Below are 21107 nucleotides of genomic sequence, written 5' to 3' on the forward strand. Positions count from 1 at the left end.
AGTATGTTTAATAGTAAGAATTATTAATCACAGCAATAATCTAACAGGCGGTGCAATGCTATTTCTGTAATTCAAAATATGTATATAAGAACAGCTGTTTTTACCTAAAAATATGTATTCCAGTTAAAAAAAAAAATTCCTTCCCATGCAAGCCAAGCCAGCATGTTATGCTCCTTGCATCTAGACTTAGAAATGGAGTTGAACATCAGCACAGCGGAGGTGAACTACCTAATTTCCGGGCATAAAGAGTACCTCCTACAGTTTTCAAATATTCCAGTAAGGGCTGAAATATACCTGTCTTAATTATAGATGGCAAAAAATTGGTTATCTGAGTTATCCAGTCAAGCTTCAGTATGATCAATGGCAAGAAATAAGCATCAGAAGAAGGCTGTTCGTCTCAACTGAATATATACATTTAAGACAGACCAGATGAATTGCCTTCTGGAGGTGACTCTTACTATGAAGGGAACCTGAAGGATTTGCTTCCAATTTTGAGGTGAGTTGAAGATTGCAGATGAATCCCTTAAGAGGTGTACGTTTGGCAGAGTGAAAAGCTTCAATATTTTACATCTTAAATACTTACTTTGCTTCAGCTTTTCTTAAAGGATATGAGATCTTATGATCTCATCAATAAGGAAGACATACAAAGATAGATTTTTTCATAGTGACTTGCACTGATTGCTACCATTCAGCTCCCATTACAGCAGCATCTACATCACAAACCCACATTCATAATTTTCTCTCTCAGTGACACAGACATGGAGGATTAAAGGCTTGATTTAAATCCCATTAAAATGGGAGAGACTTGCATTGACTTTAATGGGATTTAGATTGAGTGCAGAGGAGGCCGAATACTAAACTCCTGTCAGGTTTGAAGTACAGGGGGTATTAAAGGGCAAACTAATAAAGCTTCTGTTAAATGTTAAGTACCGGTTCTTCAGAGAGACTTGCCAAACTGGTCATTCAGTCTTATTCAGGATGACTGCAGTAACTTAGTAAGCAATATAAACAAAATTATTAATGTAATTGCTAGTTGTCTTCATGTCTTCTAATCTTTGTTATATTCCAGTAAAGTAAGACAGTGTTTAAGACATGATGTGTTTACTAGGTACTATTAACTATTTATTTTATAAGGTCCTTTTTGCTGTCTGATGCTGTCAAGGAATGTCTGTCTTCTATTGATGCATTCTTTGACCAACGAAAACATGTAGGGCTATATAAAGCATGTCAGTTGTGGTACCTAAGTGACTCCTGTAGACTGTAGTAAGCACCAATATATATGGAAAGTTCTTAAATATCCGCACAAAATGAAGAGAAACACGGTTGGAGTTGATAGGTGGTGCTCCACTGAGCATATATACAACATAGGGTTCAGTTCAATATGTGGCTGGAGGCAGAACATGAAATAGTTGGGAAGTGGAAGCTTGGGTTTTCAAGTCCTTTTTTTTATAAAAAGCTTTGAATCCATAGTTGCTATTTGATATAATCACTGCTGAAGTAAAGATGCAGGTACAGTCTTCATTTGCTGTTAAAGCTGAATCACTGCGCAGGGATGAGGGTAAGGGGCAATGGCACAGACTGAAACATCAGGAAACACTTTTTTACTGTGAGGGTGGCTGAACACCGGAACAGGTTGCCCAACAGGCTGTTGGGTCTCCCTTATCAGAAATATTTAAAAGCTGTCTGGACATGGTCCTGGGCTACCAGCTGTAGGTGGCCTTGCTTAAGCAGGGGAATTGGACCAGATGACCTTCAAAGTCCCTTCCAACAATACCCATTCTGTGATTCTCTGATTCTGTGATGAAAGACAAAGTCTCTGAGGTAGTGGGATGTCTAACAGGTCCCTGATTCTGAATCCTCATGAGAAGAGAAATTTGTGGAAGGAGGGCATCCTGACTTCAGCTGTTCTGGTGTGACTACTCAACCGCTTTTTATTAATAAGCTATTCAATTACACCAGTGCTTGATACATGGACAACACCACAAAGTCCCCTGGGCAGCCCTTGTGTCCCTGATCTACTGAACAAGGTGTTTTCTTTCCTGTATATCTCTGGCTGCATTAATCTTGGCGTACTTTCTGCACAGTGGTCCAGCTTCAACATGGAGAACAGAAGGCATGATCTTCTCTAGCTGTGTTATGGTCTCTTGGGAAGTGGAGGATCAGTCATCTTGCCTCTGTTCTCTCAGGCTAAGATACTTCACATTCTCTTCCTGTGTTATACTGCATGTGAAAAGTATCTCACTGACTTTACCAGGATTGATTTTTGGTGTGCCATCTGATATTATCAGTACGCCCATCATACCTATAGGATGCTGATGTCCCTGATAAATTAAGGTTATACCTTCGTTAGTTAAATTGGACCATGGGCTATTTCCTAGTTCTCTAGTGGCAGAGATGGTCCAGCATCCAAATTGCTGAGGGTTAACTCATCTTTAGAGATTTGTCTTGAAGAGAGCTAGTATGAGCAACCCAAAACATGTCCAGTAAAGTTAAGAAATAGGCAGTAATAAAAGGTTGTCATGAAGGGGTCTAGTGTTTGACTCCACTCTGTTTCTTCTCTCTACTTAATAGTATAGATGTACCCATAGGCTACATTTAGGCACATCAACTAAATGTGCTTGTAAGCATCTGCTAGAATAGGGTGGCCTACATCCATAGAGCTGAATTCCCTTAGGCCTCAACTAGTGTGGCTGCACTATGTCTGCATGGAGTAGTCCCTGCTCCATGCTAAAATATAGTATGTGTTTGGAAGAATCTTGATTTGCGTGGGCCAAAACTTTAACATCATATCATATAATGTAATGTAATGTAATGTAATATAATGTAATGTAATGTAATGTAATATAATATAATATAATATAATATAATATAATATAATATAAATGTTATTTGTATAATATATAATGTATATAATGTTATTCATATATTAACATTAATGAATATAATAATTTACATATTTGCACCTATTAAATGTTATATGGGTTTTAGTCCTGTGCTTAGAGAAAACAATTAACACTTCCTATTCTTTTTGTGCTATTCCATTAATGTGAAAGTAAACATGGAATGTGCTGGGTACAGAACACATTCTCAATGAACCTCCTGTGCAGTTGATCCCTAGTCATGCTGCAATCAAATCCAGTTTGTGTAGACAGAAGAGCAGGATAGAATTCAGGATTTCCACACTGAATCTTGTATAAATATTCAAAATTCTCTTAAATCTCCCATAATTAAGTTTCCAGGCAGAAAATGAAGCCATGTGGAAGCAACATGGCCAGTGACAACTGTGCGTTCTCAGGAATTCTGAGGAACAGTAAAAATCTAGCACACTTCTCTGTTGGCTGTATGGGCCAGGAAAAAGCTGTGTGTAATGTATAACCTGGGAAGCAATGGTCCCCTGCCTTGGAGAGGAATGCTGACTTCTGGCCTCTGGACAGCCCTGTGACCTTATTGAGAGACCAAATGCCAGCATAGAGAGGTATCACTGGCTTTACCAATGTGCTGATAAGAGTGTAGTTTCCCTTGGTTGTAGGGCTAGGTTTTCCCAGAGGTTTCACATGGTGTTCTGGAAAGATGTGCATACAATATATGTATTGAATGCATTTGGGATTTGGGACTGAAAATACCCATTATATCATACTGTCTAATTAAGTTAATTGTTCTATTTAGGAGAACCCGAAGAACCTGTATACCAAGAAGGCATAATGCTCTCCACAGTTCTTGTTAAAGTTTAAAATGTTAAATAGGTTTACTTAAAGAAAAAGAACACACGTGCAATTCTAGGTTTGAAATTTAAGGCATGCTTTTTATTTTTTTTTTTTGGTTTGGAGTTGGAAAAAGAGAATATATGGTACTGGAAGTTAAACTGAATTTAAATATTTTTGTAGAGACCTAAGGTATTAAAACCCTCAGAAAAATTTTAGAAAATCTTCAAAGTGCAGAAGAACAAATAGACATGAGTACAATGACAGAAGTCCCAGAGTTGCAAGGCAATCTTTCATATGACATTCAGGTGGACTCAGTCTTATTTACACTTTGTCTAAAGAAAATCAAAAGACTTTGTCCATCAACTATCTTAGAGCATCTGTGCCGATGTTGACACTGATGTGTCTTTGCTATCTACACCACACTAAAAATCTGAATTTAGAACTAATTCCTAGCCTGCCTTACAAGTTGCAGTTCAGTGGATTTCTGCTCTTTTTCACATACAAGGAATACAAATAGCAATCAAAAATAATTTGATTTCTGAATTACATATTTTTAACGACTGACTTGCAGTGACCTTACCCCTCCTCATTCTAAATAGACTTGAATAGATACTATTTAGTCACAGAAAGCGAACCCAGCTTTTTTGTGATGACTTTTGAAATGTGTTGATGAGGCATTCTCTTTCTGGTGAAGAAAGATTTCATTTCTGTTTTGTTTTGTTTTTTCTTTACATTCAGGGCTTTGCATAATTAGCAAGAAAAGGAAATCATGAATGTACTTGGTGCTCATGCTAACTGGTGCCTGCTTCATCTCAAATGCAGACTTCGGAGCAGGAACGAGAATCCCACATTTGTCAGTGAGTGTCCTAATTGCTAGAAGAGAGTAATCAGTTTTCTGCTTGTTCTCCAGGATAATCGATCTTGGCTGCGCTTTTTATTTTTGGTACAGATGAACAGCAGGGACGGATAATCTTTGCTGCTTGACACCAGTAGCCTGCAGCCTGATTTCTGGTACACTGTTTAGAGGTGAGAAAAGGCAAAATGACATTTGAAAACAGCTCCCCCTCTCCCCACTCCCCTCTTTTTAGAGGGTGCTATGTCAATTGAGTTACTCTATAAAAGGCTGGGAGGGAATAAGATGGTGAATAACCTCTTTTGAATAGTAAATACCCTTTTTTGCATAGCAAATATCCTGATTTTGAATTTTAGAAGGAAGGTGGCCATGACTGCTGTATTCTTTATGGTGTTTATGCCTTAGAACTGTGTCATGTGTGCACAGTCTGCCTGCCGGACTGGGTTTCTTGGAAAACAGGCATAATTTAAGATCCTGCTTATGTATAAACATGAGCTATATGCTGAGCTGCTCAGCTGTGCCAAAATGGTTACCATAATGTGTGTGTGCTTAGAAGCAGACTGTCACAGGAGATTCACTGGCACAGATGTGGGACTGTATCCAAAATGTCACTATGAATGTAGTCATTAAGTCAATAAGTGGCGGGGGGGAGATCTATGGGAGATGACCCAGAGCCCTCAGAGAGGTTTTTCACCACCTATCACACTGAGCACACCAAGTATGGCACACAAAAAGAGACACTGGGGAGAGCGAGCAGAGTGTAGGACATCTCAAATTATTCTAGTCACCTGTGTTTACATAACTGAAAACCATCACCTGGGCTTTAGCGTGGCTGATACCTGATTAAAGTACCCATTAATGTATCTATTTTGTTCCTTGTTTCTAGCATAGCTTAAAGTACCAAATTATGCTATGTATACAAAACCATGGATCGAGAATTGGCACTTAGTCATTGGTCCTGTAAGGTATTTTCACAGCTTCTTAAGATAAATGGTTTAAAAACCCCTGATTTTAATCCAATCATTCCCATGTCTAAAATGATTCATGTTCTCAAGGCTTCCTACAACAAAACATAGGCCTAGTCTGACTTGTTCTTCCTCTTTCAATTTTTCTTTTAAGTATCCTAGATGATGGTTGACACTAGAACCAGGAATCCAGACACATTGACATCAAAAGCAATTGTAGTATGTATGTGGCAACAAGGGTGGGGGGCAGAGTGGAAGGAAGAGGAGCACTTTGAAGATATCATGATAACTCGGACATGTTTAGATTCAGTAAGTAGGTGTGCCTTTTTCTATATCCTGCTCATCTGCAGACTAGGATGTTTGAAGAGAAAGAAAAATGTAATGTTATTTCCAGTAAAGGGGAGGAGACTTAACAATAGCAAAATCATTATGAAAAAATAAACAATGGAGAGAGCATTAGAATTTTTAGCCAGGGAATAACTGACAAAAAGTGTACATATGTGAAATACAGAGGACAATTGCTGCATTTAACTGTTTTCCAAAGTACTGATGTTTATAATTTATTTGTGGCTGAATTTTATAAAAGCTGTTACAATAAATATAAGGCTGGAACTGAATAATATTTTCCCCTATCGGTTTGGTTATTTGCCAGAAATGTGATTGAAATTAACTGTAAATTTAAATTATATTTGCAAATACAAAATTTGGTTGGATGTTTTTTAGTTGATAACAAATAAATCAGGACCCTGGCTACCTCATGAAAGGTTTCTCACAGCGCCCATGTGCTGGGGTGGCCCCTGGTGTATCACAGAACCAAACCCAGCAGGACCAGTGAGTAAGTCTCCCCCACCCTTTGCCTACCATGACAGCCCTCATAGTCCTAATAAACTGAGACCCAGAGTACTCATGGAGAAGGTGCACCAACAAGGTGTTGATAAAGACACCACACCGTGTCTGGTAAGGGTATAGGAGAAGCCATTTCCCAAGTAGATCTCAACCACAAAACTGGCAGTGATGGTCAGTAGGGCACACCACTTAGTAACACATTTTTAGTGATAGGCAATGGCACGTTAAAGGCCAGGAACTCTGATATTGCATAATGACAAGGCCCACTTGTAACTGCAGAGAGTTTCTTCCAGCTTTACTATTCTCCAAGCCTTCCAGGCCCACTGGCAGGGTGAGCTTAACCAAAAGTCGCCACAATCACTACTGGAGCAGTTGTGCACTTTGCTACAGAACTATGGATATCCAGTAGGACCATGCGGAGAGGACACAATTAGTTCAAGAGTAGTTAGTAACTATAAAAGTAATTTTTAGTTTGCAGATATTTTCAGGGCTTTATCCACACAAAAAGTAAGGTAAAAGCAGCTCTGCTTTTTTTTTTTTTTTTTCTGAAAGTTGAGGGCTTATTCCATAATCGAGATCATGAAGCTGTAACTTCAGTGTATTACCTTTGTCTGAGATGATCTCAACTCCTGCCACTCATCTGGCCTAAAATCTATGTTTGGAATTATTCTTATAATCCTTTGCTCTCCCAGGTGAATTAATATTGAAGTATATAATAGAAAATGAGACAGTGTCAAGAAGAGACATTGAGAGAAAGTATCAGAATACCCCAGGTATCTAGAGGTACATAAGGTATTTTAAATATCAAAATGGATGTAAAAGTATTTGTTCAACTATTGCACATATTTGTATGTATATAAATTTGTGCATTGGGGGTGATGGTTCTGAGACAGAACTTGAAAAACGTTCACTTTGTTCAGTGCTAGATCAACCTTTACTGATTTTGCTCTAAGTATTGCCAAATTGAGCTTGGGCTAAAGACATACATTCACTGAATTTCAGTGGTCTGTTTCCCTCCAGCTGTTTGTTACCACTTTTATGCCATTTACTGCCCTATATCCAACCAGTCAAGTGATTTGTGAGTACTCCCTAACCCATTTCAGGAAAAATTACTTAGACTGAGTTCTTTGCTTTAAGCAGTTTACCTGGTTTTACTTTGTCTGAAGTGGATTAAGAAACACTAATATAAACTGTTCTTCTAACGGAATTGTAGAAATGCTAAAACCTTCAGCAGTGCTTTCCAGAGCAAGCCATCATTCAAAGGCAGAGAGCAGGGCAGTGATCTCCAGGGACAACTCCTTAAAGCACAAGAGGGCCATCTGGATGTGCAGAAAACAGCAAATGTGACAGGCGGCCAGCTTCGCTGAACAGGGAGCTTCTGACTGAGCTCAAGCACAAAACAGAAATACACAGAAAGTGGAAGTGAGGATAGTCTAAGGAAGAGTATGGAAAGCATTGCTTGAGCTAGAAGAGATGAAGTTAGACAAGCCAAAGCCTGGTTGTGGTTTAAACTGATGAGTGATTGGAAAGGCAACATTAAGGACTTCTATAAGTACATTGGGAGCAAAAGGAAATGCAAAAATGCAGATCTGCTACCAAGTAGGGTAGATGACTTGGTGATGAAGGATGTAGAAAAGACAGATTGACACAGTGTCTGTTTTGCCTTGGTTCTTACTGACCAGGTCTGATTTTAGGCTTCCCAAATCTCTGTGGCAGAGTCTGGAGAAGAGAAATGTTACCCATGGTAGAGGGTGTTGGAATTAGAGATGACTTAAGCAAATTGGACATATACAAGATCATGGGACCGGACAGAATGCATTAAGATTGCTGAGGGAGCTGGTTCATGTCATTGTGATGGTCCTCAGCATGACATTTGAAAGGTGGTAGAGAGTGAAGGAGGTTCCTGAAGATGTGAAAAAGACAAATGCCATGTACATCCTCAGAAAGTGCAAGAAAGAGGATCTGGGAGACTACACACCAGTCAGTCTCACCTTAGTCTGTGGGAAAGTTATGGAGCAAATCCTCCTGGAGACTATTTCCTGGCACATGGAAGACAAGAATGGGCTTTACCAAGGGTAAATCACAGACCAAATCTAATATTGCCTTCTGTGATAAAATGACTTGCTGCGGAGAGCAGTGGCTGTCCATGAATCCTGAAGAAAGAGGAAGGGATCTCTGGAGGTACTGCCATGTAAGCAAGAGGCATATAAAAAGGCAAAAAAAATCCCTTCTCTAAAACCTATTGACACTTTTTTTAAATACACGAAATTATTTTATCGACAGATTTCATGTATTAGAAAAGATGAGGGGATTTAGTTTGCTAAATTGTATTATTTTTATAATAGTAAGTGCTTATGTTTCAGATTATTCTCCATTTTTCTTGTCACCTGATTGTCAAATTATCCTAGTAGTTAGCAACAGTTATCATTATAGGTATTCTATTAAGGATCTCAGAGTTTCTGTAAATACACATTCTTTTTTTCAAAGCATTCCAGGTTATACTAAAGCTGTGATTTTAGGACTTTAACTGCTGAAGCTGCAAATTCAAGGCATACCTCACTATAGCTGGAACTATTTCCACCTGGTGCATCTGGCCTCTGTCACCACACCCATCACCACGAGGCCAGTGCTGAGAAAACAAGTCAGCATGAAAGGCTAACTGCAAGATGCTAGTGTCACAGTACTGGGTTTGTGTGGCAAGGTCTTAGTGGGGTAGCAGGTGGTTACAGGGGTGGCTTCCATGAGAACCTGTTAGAAGCTTCTCCTGTATCTGATCAATGTCAGCTGGCTCCAAGAGGGACACATTATTGTCCAAGACCAACCCCATCAGTGATTGTGGTAGCACCTCTGGAATAACATATTTAAGAAAGGGGCAAAACAAATCTGTGCAAAAAATTGCAGCTGGGGAGAGGAGTGAGACTATGTGAGAGGCACAGCCCTGCAGACACCAGGGTCAGTGAAGGAGGGGCAGAAGACGCTCCAGGTCCTGGAGCAGAGATTCCCCTGCAGCCCGTGGTGAAGCCCGCGGTGAGCCAGGCTGTGCCCTGCAGCCCATGGAGGTCAGTGGCGGAGCAGATCCCCACCTGCAGCCCATGGAGGTCAGTGGCGGAGCAGATCCCCACCTGCAGCCCATGGAGGTCAGTGGTGGAGCAGACCCCCACCTGCAGCCCATGGAGGTCAGTGGTGGAGCAGATCCCCACCTGCAGCCCATGGAGGTCAGTGGTGGAGCAGATCCCCACCTGCAGCCCATGGAGGTCAGTGGTGGAGCAGACCCCCACCTGCAGCCCATGGAGGTCAGTGGTGGAGCAGACCCCCACCTGCAGCCCATGGAGGTCAGTGGTGGAGCAGATCCCCACCTGCAGCCCATGGAGGTCAGTGGCGGAGCAGACCCCCACCTGCAGCCCATGGAGGACCCCACACCACAGCAGGTGGATGCGCCCAAAGGGGGCTGTGACCAGTGGGCAGCCCGTGCTGGAGCAGGCTCCTGGCAGGACCCGTGGCTCCCTGGAGAGAGGAGCCCAGGCTGGAGCAGGTTTGCTGGCCGGGCTTGTGACCCCGCGGGGGACCCACGCTGGAGCAGCCTGTGCCTGAAGGGCTGCACCCCGGGGAAGGGACCCACGCTGGGGCAGGGTGGGAAGGACTGCAGCCCGTGGGAAGGGCTCGTGTGGGAGAAGTTCATGGAGGGCTGTCTGCCGGGGGGGACCCCAGGCTGGAGCGGCAGAGAAAACGCAGGATGAACTGACCAGAACCCTCATTCCCTGTCCCCTTGCTTCGCTGGAGGGAGGAGGCAGAGAATTCAGGAATGAAGTTGAGCCCAGGAGGAAGGGAGGGATAGGGGGAATGCCTTTTTAAGTATTTATTTTAGTTCTCATTATCCTACTCAGATTTGAATGGTAATAAATTAATTTCCCCAAGTTGAGTCTGTTTTGCCCGTGATGGTAACTGCTGAGTGATCTCTCTGTCTTTATCTCAACCCGTGAGCTTTTTGTTGTATTTTCTCTTCCCTGTCCAGTTGAGGAGGGGAGTGGTGGAGCAGTGTTGATGGGCACCTGGCATCCAGCCAGGGTCAACCCACCACAGTCACACATCAAAAGGACAACTGGGATCTGTAACCCTTGAAAATACATTTGCAGAGGTGCTACAGGAAACGTACATCCTGGCAGCCTAGACATGTGGAGCCAAGAAAAAGAACAGAATGATACAGAGCCTTTTCCTGGGATCAGGCAGCAAGGTAAGTTGTAGCCTTCAGGTACGTGTCCAAACATGCACACTAGAAGCATCTTCTTACCACAACCAGAACAAACCCAAAACCAATACTGTATGAGAATTTTTACTTTCTTTTTTATTGCTTCCTCCATTACCTCAAAGCAGGCAATAAATTTAAATAACAAAGTTGCCATTTTTTTCTTGCAGAGCTGAAAACATGTTTTAAGCATGCACAAATAGTATATTTTATTTAAAAGACTGCTAGGGACTGCAACTACCTTTTAATAGAAATAAAAATTGTTTTCATGTCTGGCACTGGTCTTGTGTGTGCTGTTGTGAAGATGTAGCTGTTGAATGGATTTGTGAGTTTAATTCCTCAGTCTTGGCACAACATTCCCATATGTCTTTGCTTACACAGTGGTGGCAGTACTGTGTGGTGATGGGGATGCTTTCCCTGCTTCCTGTACAAAGCAATGGTAAGTAGATCTTTTTGAGTTTATTTGATCCCATTAAACCTGTGCTGGTCCATTGCCAGATGTCTGAAGTGGCAGGATGCCTGATTTGAGAGTGACAGCCTTCGCCATTCAGTCCGCATCTCTTAGTTGTATGCACAGCACTGTATCTTATCATTCAATATGATATGCATATACAGTTAGAAGAAATAATATTAAAAAAATATGAAATGTAAGAGCTGCTTAGAAATATTTTACTAGATGTTGAAAAAGCTACAGCTCCTCAATGAAGACGGAGGGTTGTATCTAAGAAAAGAAGCAGTCTGGATGTAAGAGAAATCAGGACAGAACAAATAATAAAAAAGAAGACATATTTATGAGTGATATCAGTGAACAGCATAGAAGCCAGCACATAAAGAAAATTAATGATAGAAGATTAAGGAATGGAAGAGGAAGCCTGTAACCATCTGGGATAAAGATAAATTATTTTCTGAGCAGAACCAAACAAAACCAATGCTAATAATAATAAAGGCTAGATGACCCTAACAGAATTGCAATGGATGACACAGAAAAGGCAGAAGCATTCCATAAGTGTTTCAGTTCTGTATCATGGGCTGGGGATAAAAATGAACGATGTCTTCCTGTTGAGTGATGATGATTTAATATCCTCCAGTGGTACTAAGGATTGCTAGCAGGTGCAAGATGTTGCATGTTGTAAGTCAGCAGTTCCAATAATCTTGCAACTAAACCCTTGTCAAGATTAGTGTTGAGATTAGTATAGAGCCTCTGGTGTTTGATTTTCAAGAAGCCTTGTAATTTCCAGAGGACTGTAGAGAAGTTAACACTGTGATGTTGTTTTAAAACAGAAAATGGATAAAAACCCAGACCTGGAGAATACAAGCCTGGCAGCCAGACCACAGTATTAGGCCAAATAATGGATGAGTTTGCATACACTGGTTAATATTAAGAAAGGTTGATATCATTAATTTCAATCAATGAAATAAATAGAAATAAATCTTTGCAAAGTTACTGAGTATCTTCAATGAAGATCCAACTTTGGTTGGAGAACTGAGAAACTTCTGGTAGAGGTTTGACTTGGCATTGCATGACATCTTGATTAACACTACAGAAAAACAGGTCAATGTAGCACACCTTACATTGCTGAAAAACTGTTTATCTCCATACATAATTGTAAACAACAGTGTATCTGTCTTGTTTGATTAACTATGTTTTCCATGAGATGCCAGAGGGACTGTTTTGGGCTCTATGTCATTGGGCATTTTTACCAATGACTGGCGAAAGGGACGCTACATTTTGTCTGACAAAATTTGGTGATGACACACAGATAACAGGAATGAAAAATTAAGAGATGGATCAGTGATAAAGAGTGTCCAGGGACACTGGGAAAGCAAGAACAGACAAACAAATGACATTTCTGTACAGCCAAACAGAGGGTCTAACATACAGGAACAAAAATGTAAGCCATAAAACCAGGAGATAGGACTGCTCTGTGAAGTAATGATTCTGAAGAGGGCATGTTATAACCCTTTATTGAGATCACATGGACAAAAAAAAGGCAAATGCTATCCTTAGATTTGTCCACTGGACAGGAGTGGAAGGTTAAGTCATTGCTGCATTTGGCAGAGAAGCAATTGCTACTGGAATAGTGTGTCCAGTTCTAGTGATAGATGTGAATAATTTGGAGAAGGGTCAAAGAAAAGCCATGGGAATGTTAAAGACCTGGAAAGTCTCCAGGAGTTCAATCTACTTAGCTTATCAATGTGATGACTCAAGGATAATTGGTCACAGTACACAAAAGCAGAACAAACAGCAAAAAGCTCTTCAATTCACCAGACAGAGGTCTGACAAGCTCCTCTGTCAAAAAGGTGAAGCTAAAAATTCAAACCAACTAAAGCACTTTTTTTTTTCTTAACAATCCATGAAATTAGTGGCTAAATACATTCACTGAAGAAGTATGGCATCACTGGCAGTTTTTAAATCTAAATTGGACATTGCTCTAAAGAGAAGTTTTTGTTTTCAAAGGGATTACTTATCCTGAGGCAGAAATAACCCTGTGAAAGTCTGTGGACTCTGTCTAACTGGATCACAACATTTGAACCTTTCTGCCCTTTATCTATGACTGTATGGATGTGTCCATCCTTCACTGTGCTCTGAGAGAGCTGGTATCTGTGTCTGTACCTATACAGCAGGACACAGGAATGATACTACCTTTGATCTGATAAGCAGTTCAGCAGTGCTGTTCTGGTGACAAGCTCAGGCTAATTAGCCACGTCATGCACAAGGGCCAGTCAATCATCTGTGGTAGCGTGACTGTGCTGCTACCCTTTTTTGGAGCTGGCTCTACACAAGCCAGCGTTGTGCAGCTGTTTGATGTATGTACATTTCAATATAAACCCTAAGGAAGTACATTTTTTCGTACTAAAATAGAGTTACAATGAAGCGTTCTTCTCTTTAGTGAAGGTAAACTCATTACTGTAAGTTGCACTGTGGCATTTTAAACTGTTTTATGTATCTGGACACCAGTGATAGCTGAGACATTATAGCATGTCCAGTTCCCTTAACATACTAGCCACACTCTGACACACTATTCCTAGTTTTCTTAGCTGTCTTTTGGCTCTGATGTGTATGATGTTCCTACTTGTATAATTTAAAGATGATTTAAAGAGAAACATTGAACAGAGGATTTGTTGTGATGTTATTTATACTGAGAAGAGGAAACAGATGACAAGAAAATGGATAACTCTTCTGCAAAAATCTGCGAAATAACAAAAACCTAATGGAGACTTTTCTGCAGTTGTTTGTAATTGTTTATCATCTCAGTCAGTAGGTAAGCCATTGCACCAGAACCTCTCACCCTTTATTTACTGCAAATAAATATTTGCAACATGCAAGTAATTCTTTTTATTACTGGATCTCATCCCTGGAATTTTCCAGACACATTATCTGATTCTATGATTCCTGTGTGGGCTAGGGGTGTGTATTATATATTCTTCATTAAACAAGGTTTTCCTAGATACTATAGTCACTTGGAACTTTACAACATCTTTCTAAAAAGCTTTCCCCAAATAAACAATCCCAATACATAAATATGAAATGAAACTCAGAATTAAAATTTCAGTTCTCATGCTAAATGCAAATGTAGAAACACTTCAATAATCTGAAAAAGAAAAAGGAATTACATAAAAACAGAAGAGAAGGCTGAGGATGGCTATAAAAACAGTGAAAGTGTATGTGGGATAAATCAAGGTAGTCTAAGGGAGTAATCTGTATCTAAATTTTATGTGCCTCATGAATCGGTCTTGCTAAAGTAAGTGCTTCTGTCTCTGTCTACAGCAGTTTAGTTCAGAGCAGTAGGGTGAGTTTGAAGTAAACCCCTTGATTTTCTCCATTTGCTGGGATTTGCTTTGGTTCTTAGAGCAATTTCAGTGGTTTCAAAGTAGATTAGTTTTGGAAGAAGCTAAATCCATCTCCATTTGAAGTATCCTCCAATGTCTGATAGGGATATTAGTGTGTGAACCTATGCAGTTCACCACATCTCGGGGTGCCCAGTGCATATCTAACAGACATGTGGCAGTAGAATGCCACTGAAAAATCCCGCGGCACCCTAAAGTGGTTTTTGTGCTACATTAAGGGCCATGTGCCATGACTACAAAGGCTGCTATGCCTTTTAAAACCTGAGGATCATGGGCTACAGGATATAATCTACATAGCAACTAGCTGTATCAGAAACTGTTCCCTCTGTCTTTTTTGTTCAAGAAAGTCTTTCTGTTGTAGTTTCAGCAACTGAGCAAGCTGCCCACGTGGCAGCCCTGAGAACAGATTTCCAAGGTCCCTTCACTGGACACAGTTCCTTTGTATGCTACTCAGCTCAGTATTGTGGATCCTTTCCCTCACACACGGACAAGAAGATATTTCTTCGGGCCCAGAACCTTCAGTCGACTGTGCCCAAAGTGGTAGCCATGACCAGGACACCAATTCTGTCTGCCTTCAGATCCAGAGAGAGGGAGATCCTAGAAGACAGCTCTTTAGAAGAGGTGTCTTGCTGTGATAGCCACCGTAGCTATATAGGATTAAGTTTCCATTCCTCCCCTAGCATGTCTCACAATCCGTGTCATCCAAACTCAGCATGGGAAGGCAGTTATGGCAGAAGGCACCATGGTATCACTTGGAGACGGCATGAACAGGAACAGAAAGAAAGGTCTGTGCAGGAGACCTTGTATATGCAATGGTGGCTGGGGCATTGGTGTGTTTGATTTACATAAGACAGAAATAAAGACTGACTACCTTAGAGGTTAAACTTCAACTTTTCCAAGACTTTTGACCCTGTCTCACATGATCTCCTCATGAACACCATGAAGAAGATTTATCTAAAAAGTAATCACTACAAGGTTGTTCTAAACTCACCTAGCTTAAAAACCATCCTTACATAGGAGCTGCCTCTGTAAAGTTGGTAGGTCATTTCAAGTAAGACCTTGCAAGAATAATTTGTGGATGTGGTTCCATTCAGTACTTTTACAACTGACTTGGACTGATTATACATAGTGTACACTTAATAAATTGCATATGAAACAGAATATGGAAGCACATTGGAAGATCCAAATTTGGATTAGAATCCAAAACTGTCTTGATGAGTAAGAGACCAGTAAGGTGGTCTGCAGTCAACAGTGGGAAACTTTGTAAAGGCTACAAGCAGGAAAGATCAGGAGGTGGTAATGGATCAATATGTAAAAGATTATTTAATGTTTTTACCATTGTAAAAGGAGAGAAATCTCATTCTGGGACATACTGAGAGTCATATGTACAACAAATATTTTGTAGAGTTCCAGTGTGAGATAACTTTAGTATCTTTCAAAAATTGTGTAGTAGTTTGTCAGTGCCTATTGTGTGCCTGTTACAGCAAAATAAGTTTCAATCTTAAGTGCTTACATTGCAGTTGAAGCCCAAGTCTATAATTCTGTATTACACAGAAGCCTGGTGTTGTTTTTAATGTTGTTTATATTTTAAGGAATAATTTAAAAAGCATATTGGTATATATGAGGTGAAGGAACTGACATGCTTTGTCAGGTAGGGATCCTTGGAGAGAAAATTCTTAATCGAAGTGGACAATGTGCTCCCTCCTCTTGTTCAATTACTATTAAGGAATGCATCTACTTGTCTTCATTAACTGTACTTGATATCTTTATATATATGATGTGTGTTTCACAGCTTCCTTCCGTCTTTTCAAGAAGCCCAGCAAAATCAAAGGTTTCTGAACAACAGAATTACTACTTCAAGGTCACTCTACATGCATACATACAGTTGTTAATGGGACAAAATGGAAGAAAGTGAACATTATCAATGGCTTCATAGTTACTATACAGTGAGTAAATTCAGTGAGAGACACAATTATAACTTAATCCCTGCTGAAGGATATGAAAGGATAGACAAACCCCAGATACGCTAGAGTCTACAGAAATAAGACATGCAGGCTTTGAATATTTATTTTAAACTAAGAAGTAAAGATACCTACCTAGTATTATTAGCACTATACCTGACATACATCTGCCATAATAAAATAAAATAAAATACATTACTCAGTGGAATTCAACTTGTTCATGTCTCATAAAACCAACATGTCAACTAAAGCATAGCTCTCCCATGGTACCCTTAAAAAAAATCACAGCCCTAAAGGGCCTTTTCTAAAAGTGTCCTGTCAGTTGTCTTAAACATCAACACGTTTTTGCCTGGAAAACTTCCACCGACTTCAGCTGTCCAGCAATGCCACAGGGAAGTCAGTTTTGGTGCACTGTAAGACAAGCTTTCCAAATCGTCCATTGAATCCTGTTGGTTTAAGTAGATCTATTCTTACTCAGTGCTACACATCAAAACATCAGTTCTTCATCTATAATCGACCAGTATCTTTTTAGTAAAAAAAAAAAAAAAAAAAGTGATTAATGAAAAGACTTGACCAGCAGTGAAATAGGAACAGGTAAGGGCAAAAATGGGATCTTCACTTTTTTTCTAATGTAGTAACCTGTCTGTCTGATTATATGCCCATCCTCCAACAGTGGCAGCTTTTCTAGGTTCAGATAGGAATTACGTACTTGACAAAATGCATTACATTGGAATCCCATGATTGTTGAAGTTGGCAGAGACCTTTGGAGATCATGGACTCCCAACATCCCACTCCAAGCAAGGTCAGAGAAAGGTCTTGGGGCTGCGCCCTGTCAGGTTTTAGATATTTCCAAGGATGGAGACTCCACAACCTCCCTGGTCAACCTGTTCCAGTTTTTCACTAAGGTATATTTTTCTTATAAATTGTATTTCCCGTGCTTCAGTTTGCGCCCGCTGCCACTCGTCTGTTCACTGGGCGCCACTGAGAGGTGTCTGGCTCTGTTTGCTCTACTCCTTCCCAGTAGATTTTTATACACATTGATGAAATCCTCCCTGGGCCTTCTCTTCCTCAAGCTAAGCAATCCCAGCTCTCAACCTCTCTTTACCTGTCCGATGCTCCAAAAGTGCATTTAAGTAATGAAATACCCTAAACCAGTATTGCCAGTTCTTTGCTGATTTTTCCAAACAAATACAAGTAAATCCAGTTCATTTCCAAGCCATCTTTTACTCCACAAACATCACTGGTTGGAAAAGACTTTTTTCCATTGGGAATTTTGAAATTTTTGAACACAAGCAAACAACAAGGCTTTTTTTTTTTTTTTTTTTTTTTTTGAAATAAAGCCAACGGTGATGATCTTGTATACTTCTACAGTCTAATGGTGCAAGCACTTAGTCTTGCCTTACTAAGTAGTTACACATCATTTAGGATCCACCTGCATGGATGGAATCAGACTGACACTAGCTCACTCCACCCAAGATTAGAATTGTGTAGAAGTTAGCCTGGTCTGCTCTGGGTGCAATGCATCTACCTTGGACTGAGCTTGGTGCACACCAAGCTCTGCAGCTCCTGGCTTTCTACACTCAACCTGGTAGACATGTCTAATGCCTATTCAAAATACTCAAGTACTATTTAATGGATTCCAGATCCTAATAAATCTTTCTAACTATACAAATAAAAGATACACAAAGATTTAAAAGCCTTTTAAAACGTATGTTTATAGAACTCCTTAAAAAAAAGTCAGTAAAAGGAGTGATTTAGATCCACTTAAAATGGACATATAGTGAAAGAAACTCTGAGTGTTAAGATACTAATTTTAGATTTTAATTCTGGCTTTTCATTCTGAAACACCCCCAAAATACGCTACCAGTTTAATTCTGAAACACCCCCCAAATACCCTGTTTACCCTTGTCAGCACAAAGGATTTGTAAGGCTCCCATTTTCTAGCACTGAAATGCAGTCACCTCCAGCGTGAGACAGAACAGATGTCTCCACACAAAGTGCAAACCTGCAGAACAGGGCAGTATGCTCTTCTCACCACGCTGCAGTTGATGGGAAGAGAGAGGAACAGAGGAAGCAGATTGTAATTATTTAAATTGGAATTTGGCCAAGAGCCCACAGTTGGCAATGCTGCTCTTTTGTAGGAGTGCCATGAAACACGATTGTACTCCAGGTTTCCCAACTCATTGGAAAGACTGGAGTCCTCAAGGTCAGACCTTGAATAATTGGAAAACTTGGTTATTTTTGTGAAAGCTGTAAGCTCTTGAGTAGGCAAAAGCACAGTCGAAGTCTCAGCAAATCATATACACTAGAAATTTCTGGTATTTTTACTCCAGACTATACCTTCTCTAGTTTTTTCTGTTCTTTTGCTGTGACCAACACTTTGGCTTATGTAATATATGTATATTTGTGTATCTATGTACACATGCAGGTAAAAACACATACATGCATAGATATGTTTATAGAGTACTTTAAATGCATTTGGTATTTATTAATATTACAATATAAATTTATTCTTTTTCAGTCAACTAAAAAACAATTTGTTGGATTCTCTTGCATAAATTATATACATATGTAAACAAATATCAAATGACCTGACCTATTCATATAACACATTGTTTTTCCTATGAAGCCATTTGTAATTGAAATTTCTCAGCTTATGTATGAATACTCTTATAAAAAGATCAAATGCTTCCAAAATACTAAATAATGAATTGCAAATATTAGGGAGTTTGCCATATTCTTTCCCTTTGTTCTCTAGCATGAAATTTGGCTAAACAAATATAACAGGAGAATTTTAGTAATTAGCCCTACGGAAGTATCTTCATAATCTATGGAGGAGACTGACATGGGCTGTCAATTTCATAGTTCATTTCACATTTCACAGTCGGTTACCATCTCCTACCAGAATATAAAGTTCCAACATTTTTTGGGGGAAAAAAAAGGTGCTTTCCTGTCATCATAAAATGGTCATAAAAGTTATCAAATTCAAATTTATGAAATATTTAATTACCAATTATTAAAGTAAAAAAATACTAAATTATTTCATAAACATTTCTCTTTGGAACTTCAAGGTTATGAATACCAGTTAATAAATGCTTATACATATTTTTATTACATTTCATAATTGTGTCATTCAGTGTGAGTAGCACATGATTTGTCAGTATTTCAAACATTTATTATTATGACCTGATATCCCAGTCAGAAAACAACAAAAATATTTGTAAGTCCTCAGTGACTTTGATTATTAATGCTTATGAACACAAACTTTAAAAATGTTACAGACTAGTCCAATAGTTAGGCAGGCATTCATAATTTATATGTGTGATGTACATAGTTTACATTACTCATATTATGGCAAGTACTAATGTAAAATTGTTTCAGAATATATTAAAAACCCCTAAAATTCAAAATACAAGATCAAAGTGATGGAACGCATTACAAGTGGGGGTTTTTAAAAGAAGACAGAGGGCTAGCTTTTGTTCAGATTGATATGGTTTTGTAAAAATGCTTGATTTTACTGAAACAACTTTTTCACACCAAACTAATGAAAAATATTGTGTAGCATACAATTTATATTACATAATATTTAATATATGTTATTTATATAGAGAGAGGTATAAATACATAAATATATATGTATACATATCTATATATGCATCAGAAGTGTATGTGCCTCGTTATGGCAGGTTTCAAGTATGCAAACACAGCAGAATTGAGCCTTTCACACAACATTAGGATTAATGGGTCCAGACCTGTAGCTTGTACTGCCTGCTGTGGGTGCATTTCAGGGAAGATTCCTATACCTTTGGCAAGCTCCAGTTGGCCCTGTGAACACCCATTAGCAATTATGATGCTTTTTTCAGTTTAGTCTCATTTAAAAAAACAACAAACATCATCCCAGTTTGCATGAATTCTGCTACCTCACTTGCAGCTCCAAATCCACCAATTTTTTTATTAGCTTGGCATGTTTCTCTCCTGATGCTGCAAAGGCTGGGCATGTATGTGTTGAACCCATCCTTCTTGTCAGATAGGAGCATCTTTGGGGATTTCTCATTATTCTTTTTACTGGTACCTTCAAATGCAAGCCATTGTCTGACTCACCACTGATCTGTTTCTTCAGGGTAACCAGACTTGTAAGCCACTAATGCAAACTTTGGGAAATGAAGGTCACAAGAAGGTAAAAGGGCAACAAATCCTTCCCCCCATCCCGCTCCCCCAAGAGCAAAACGAGTAGAAGCAAGTTTTGGAGAATGTGGTTTGTGAAGAAGGTATGGTTACCCTAATGCCTTACCAGTGTTGCCTTTCAGGTTTTACTGGGTCTCAGGTTTTGACTCCCACTTTTTTCCAGGGCACTCTTCTAGGATGGCTATAGACAATGGGAAGTTTCACGGCAACACAGAAGTTACAATTTAGATAACCACTGATGGGTATCATCCAGATATTAAAGTGGTATTTTCCATGTTACTGTTCTGAAAATTTTGATGCAGCCTCACATCCCATAACATCCACAGCCCCCTGTTGAGCTGTATGATCTAACCAGTTACCGTGTCACGACAGTAAAATTCCTTCCAGATAACACCTCCCACAATCAGGACATCTTTGGCTTGTCAGGAAGATTTCATGGAGGTTCTACTTTTAATTATAGTAGAGTTCTCTTTCCAAGTGACAGTTTTCTTTTTCAAGAGA

The sequence above is a fragment of the Falco rusticolus genome, chromosome 2 (genome assembly GCF_015220075.1).
Source record: "Falco rusticolus isolate bFalRus1 chromosome 2, bFalRus1.pri, whole genome shotgun sequence".
NCBI lineage: Eukaryota > Metazoa > Chordata > Aves > Falconiformes > Falconidae > Falco > Falco rusticolus.